At 47.4% G+C, this 5,496-nt stretch overlaps 1 long non-coding RNA gene across 3 annotated transcripts; it reads right to left on the bottom strand.

The window, feature by feature from the left end:
* Window positions 1-1,607: 1,607 nt before the first annotated feature.
* On the bottom strand, window positions 1,608-5,107 carry LOC107542220 (uncharacterized). 3 transcript variants are annotated; one of them, XR_001603694.2, is made up of 4 exons: window positions 4,955-5,107; window positions 3,523-3,619; window positions 2,802-2,884; window positions 1,608-1,911 (listed from the first exon to the last, which is right to left on the bottom strand). It is a non-coding gene; the product is annotated as an uncharacterized LOC107542220 (long non-coding RNA). The 3 variants fall into 3 exon arrangements; XR_001603693.2 differs by lacking the exon at window positions 2,802-2,884; XR_015715063.1 differs by lacking the exon at window positions 1,608-1,911 and having other exon boundaries at window positions 2,446-2,884.
* Window positions 5,108-5,496: the final 389 nt, after the last annotated feature.

Below are 5,496 nucleotides of genomic sequence, written 5' to 3'. Positions count from 1 at the left end.
CCTAAGGGCAGCATCCCCACTTCATAGGAGCAGCAGGGGAAGCTGAAGCCAGAAGGGAAGATAGGTCATCACGGTGGGCTCTTTCCAGGAGGCTCTGCCCCTGGGTTGAAATCCCAGCTCCCTCTCTCTCTTTGTGCCCTTAGGAATTTCCTCGCAACCCTCCTTAGTTGAGATATAATCTACTTACCATAAAATCCACTCTTTTGACGTGTACAGTGTTTAAAAAATATATCGAATAGACAAAGTCATGCAATCATCATCACTGCCTAACTCCAGAGCAACTTCATCACCTAGGAAAAGAAACCCCATACCCACCAGCAGTCAGGCCTCCGTTTTCTTTCCTTCCCCAAGCTCCTGGCAACGACCATGCACTTAATGTCTATAGACCTGAGTATTCTGGACATTTCCTATAAATGGAATAATAGAATATACGGTCTTTTGTGACTGGCTTCTTTCCAGTAACATGTATCAGGATGTCATTCCTTTTACTGCTGAAGAGTATTCCACTGTGTGGATGTACCACCTTTATCAGTTGATGGAAAGCTGAGTTGTTTCCACTTTTTAACTGCTATGAATAATGCTGTAAGAAACATTCAGGTACAGTTTTTGAGTGGACATGTTTTCAGTTCTCTTGGGTACATACCTAGGAGCGGAATTGCTGGGTCATATGGTAACTTGGTATTTAACTTTTTGAGGAACTGCCAACAGTTTTCTAGAGCAGCTGCACCATAGGAACTCCATTTCTTAACCTCTCTGAACCTGTTTCCCATTGGCAAAGCATTAGTATTGATACCTTATAGAATGGCTGATAAGAAGGCTCCAGAAACCTTAACATTTGAAAGGCTCACATGGAGTGGAGGGCCTTGTTTTACTTTGTGAGGCCCCAAAGGAAGAGCTAAATGATTGAGGGAAGTTACAGGAAGGTAGGTTAATTTAAGGAAGGTATTTCTAACTGGAATTGTTCAGAAACAGAATTGGCAGCCCCAAAGTGTAGTGAGAGCTCATCACGAGAAGATTCCAAGCAGCATCTGGAGGCCCACCTTTCCAGGATGTTGGAGAGGGGAGACTTTCAGGGGAGGAATTGGTGTGGGTGATCTCAGGGGGCTCCTCATATGTAACCTTCCGTAGTGGATGTGGGCTATTGTCTCAACAGCATCCATTCTTTGAGGAGCCACCCTTTTTCTGCTCCAGTGTTTGGAAGGGCTGTCAATCAGAGTGCTCCATTCGCCCCTCCTACCCCAGGGGAGGGCATACAATCCAGGCTAATTAGAGTATCCCAATCTCCCGACCACACTGATTGGTTCAAGGAATGGCATGTGATCCAAAGCAGGCCAATCAGAATCTGTTTCTGCTGGAGCCGGTTCATATCCACACCCACCCTTAAATTTTCCAACTTGATAAGACTGAAGAATTCTTTTTTTTGCTTAAGCTAGTTTGGGGGTTCCTGTCCTTGCTAATAATGAAATCCTAAATACCATCACTCTATCAAAGTAGGTCTCCTTGTTCTTGTATGAGGGCCTGCCTCCCTCCAGCATTGCATTTAAACAACAGCAAGGAAAACAACAGGCAAAGCTACAATAGTTTCAAACCACTTAATCTTTACTTGAGACTCTTGAAAAAAATGCCAGAAGGGATTCCAGTCCTAATACCAAGCAAAAAAGTTTTAAAATCCATTATCTCCACCTCTCCATGCAGCTCAGATTCACAGCAGCTGGCCCCTCAGCTTGCTCCTTTCAAACACCCAAACCCCAGTTAGCTCTTAGCTTTTTCCAGTGTCCATCGACACAACCTTGCTGGGCCCTTCGCCCGCCCAGGCAGGACAGGAGGAGGCTGTGAATCCTCATACAGTAATGTGGTTTTATAGATGTTATTTTCAGGGTCAATGGAAGAGGCATGACTGTAAAATCCCATCTGTGGAGAGAGGCATGACTGTGAAATCATACTTTCAGAAGATACTGAGGTCTTTCAACCACAAGTCACATGCCAAGTTCAGCTTGGTACACATTTAGTGAGTGGCTGAGTTGTTTGGGGGCATCTGGATTTGTGTTTGACTGAGCCCCAGACACTGAAGGTCTGTTACTCTTCACTGAGTACCTGCTATGTGCCAGGCCCTGAGGGTGTATCCAGGAAAGAGAGATATTAAGGCACAAAAATGATTTCTAGGAAATAGTGATTAAGTACTACCAAGGAGTCTTATATGGGGATTGGAAACAAAGTTGGAGTTAAGGAAGGCTCCCTGAGAAACATTTACCAACACCACCGTTTCCACCTAATAATCTCGTCCAAAGAGGAAGCTGGCACTCGGGCACACACCTCGCCACTCATGAGAGCTTCATGCTGTGATCTTTGCAAATCAAGAAGTGAAAGGGGCTGCGGGGATTTTATTTTTGTCTGACCATAACCATCTGGAGGCTGAGTAGCAGTTGTTTTAAACCCACAGGTTTTGAGGACAGCTAGATTGAGGTCTGAAACCCAGCCCCGTCACTCATCAACTGTGGGACCTTAGGCAAACAATGCTACTTCCCAGAGTTTCACTTGTTAAAAGGGGCTTTTAATACCCACCTCAAGGGATTGTTGGGAGTATTAAATGCTGTCCTACAGGTAAACTGGAGTGCCTGCTGCACTACAAAGACTCAATAAATATTAATGCTATTGAATGCTGTTTTAGATAAAGAGATTTCAAGAGAGACGTGCCCATCTTATTGAAGAATGGACTTTTTATCAGTATTTGAGAAACTGAAGCAGCACACTGAGGACATATGTAGCGCCTATGTCCTGGTAACTGGCTGAGATTTTCTGACCTGCATCCAAGGTGGCTTTTTTTCAAGGTTTTGAGAGATGCAACTTGCCCAAGTTTGTGGATGGGGCAAAAGCAGGTTCATAACTGTTCATATAGAAAATAATACAATAATTAATAAATAATAATACAAGAATACACTGTGTTTTGCATACTCACAACTTTTGTGTAAACCTACTTTTGCCCCACCCTGTATTGATGTACCAAGGCACCCAGACACTCAATTTCCTAACTTGAAATGATGGGGTGGAGGGATAGGACGCAGGGGAAAACAAGCAAAAAGAGTGGGTGCCACATTCGGACTAACGTCACACCAGCAGGGCAGGTGCAGCAGGTGGCACATGAAGGCAAACCTGTCCCCACTGAAGAACTGCTCCCAGTTCAGAGGGATTCTTATGGCTGCTTGACAGTCATAAGCAGAGTGGCATGGAGTTAGGGCAAGGAAAGCGACTTCATTTAAAAAGCCGGCAAGCCAAGAAGACGGCACGCTAGAGTCCTAAAGAACCATCCTGAGAAAGTACAGAATTTAAGCTTCTTTTCCATCAGGGGAAGGGGGAAAATGGGAGGGGCTTGAGGTCAGGAGGTCATTGGTGACCACAGACATCTGGACCTTAGGTAAGGTCCAAGAGGATTGTGAAACTTCTTTGTATTGGTCAACAAACTCTGGCTGCCACGTCACAAGGTTCCTATAAATCTTTAAATAAACAATCTGTTTTTCTACATACCTTCCTTATCTCCTTTGGGACATAGTTTCAAGCAGGGAAGTTGTTTCAGGAATTCCTAGGCTGCAGGTTAGAATCCTTCAGTGATTAGCATACCTACCTGCAGGATTAAGCAGAAGTTACCAACTGACATGTTAAGGGAACTGGGCAAGCTCAAGCAACATAGAGTCAGAAAGTCGGATAATTTTATTCTATTACAAAGTCACAGTGTCAGGAAATTCCAAGATACTTAAGTGTGCCTCCCACACTTCCATCTTCCTTGTGTGTGAGGTCCAAGCATGGCCACTGTGAGCCCCCGTGAGAAGGCCTGATTGAGCTGAAGGCATGTGGCCAATCCCAGAACTATCCTGAAATTTCTGAATGTCTGCACCCAGGGCCAAACTCAGGGCAACTTTGGGATCCACTAAGTTCTTTGAAAATGCATTCTCTCTCCCAAGAACTGCTGGGATCCAAGCTAGAGCCAGCATCTGCGACAGATATTTCTCTCTGCTACCCGCATGTCTGGTCCCAGTTCATGGGCTTGGTCACAGCTGCACAGCGGTCACCAGGCCTGTATCAGAGGCAGTGAGGAATGCGACAGGCCTGGGGCTGAATCCAGAATCCAGCACCTGCACAGGCTCTCTGGGTTCTCAGAATGGCAGTTTCCTCGCCTGTAAAGAAGAGGCAATTACCTCCTTTTAAGGGTTGTGGAAAGGACAGAACAGAACATATTTAATAAAGGAGAGTGATGATCATTTTTAGAATAAAAGTGACCTTTCTTGTTGGAAAAGCAACACAGATTATTGAAAAACTTAGAAAGTAAACATGAACAGAAAGAAGAAATTTAAAAAAAACAACAGCCTGGCTGGGCGTGGCTCAGCGGTTGAGCGTGGACCTAGGATCCAGGCCATCGGGGTTCGATTCCCCGTCAGGGCACATGCCCCGGTTGAGGGCTCAATCAATGACTCTCTCCATTGATGTTTCCATCTCTCTCTCTCCCTCTCCTTTCCTCTCTCTGAAATCAAAAAAGATATATTTAAAAAAACACACACAAACCAAAAAACCCAAACACCTCACCACCCAGAGATAACAGCCACTAACATATACATGTATAGCCTCTCAAATCTGTTACCCATGCCTCCAGACACACATTTTTTTAACGGGCCCATGTTTTGGTGCTTCTTTCCTGCTCCTGAGTGAATGTATTGTGCACGCCCCTGAGACCACTCTGCACACACTGGGGCAGCAGCCTTTTAAACAACTGCAGACCATTCTGCAGTGAGGCTGGCTCCATGATTTGGAAGCAGTTACTGAAGTGAGGGGTAACACACCACAGGCTTTGGCGTCGGGGGACCAGCTTTCCCAGGAAAAGCCCATTAAGCCCTGGAGGTGCCCCCCTCCCCCCCCCCCCCCCCCCCCCCCCCCCCGCTCCCGTGTGAAAAATACAGAAACTAACAGGACCAAACCCCTGGATTCTCCGGGCAGGTGGATGGGGGGCGGGGGGAGATTAAAGTAGATGGCGTGTTAAAGTGCTTGGCTCCGTATCTGGCGCATAAAACAGCTCAGATCCCGCAGCTGCGCCTGATCAGGGCTTTGTTTTTGAACTGGCCTTGAACTCTTCTTGGTCCTGCAAAAAGTCCCGTCTCGGAATCCCCAACTGTGGTTATTAATAATAAACAGTTTTCCTGCCATTTCTTCCCCCCTACACGGGTTTATTGTTCCCCCACTCCCACCTCCACCCCCACCCCGGGATTGGGCAAAACGAACCGAGCGCAGGCTGCTGGGGAGCTCGGAGCAGGGCGGGCACTGGGAGCGGGGCGCGGGGCGCGGGGAGCTGGAGGCTGGGAGCGGGGAGCGGGGAGGTGGGAGGTGGGACCTGGGAGCGGGGAGCGGGGAGCGGGCAGCGGGGAGGTGAGAGGTGGGACCTGGGAGGTGGGACGTGGGAGGTGGGAGCTGGGAGCGGGGAGCTGGGAGCTGGGAGCTGGGAGCTGGGAGCGG

Source organism: Miniopterus natalensis, chromosome 9 (genome assembly GCF_054644295.1).
Source record: "Miniopterus natalensis isolate mMinNat1 chromosome 9, mMinNat1.hap1, whole genome shotgun sequence".
In the NCBI taxonomy this organism is placed as follows: domain Eukaryota; kingdom Metazoa; phylum Chordata; class Mammalia; order Chiroptera; family Miniopteridae; genus Miniopterus; species Miniopterus natalensis.
The sequence above is the reverse complement of the archived record's forward strand: the minus strand, read 5'-3'. Positions and strand labels throughout refer to the sequence as shown.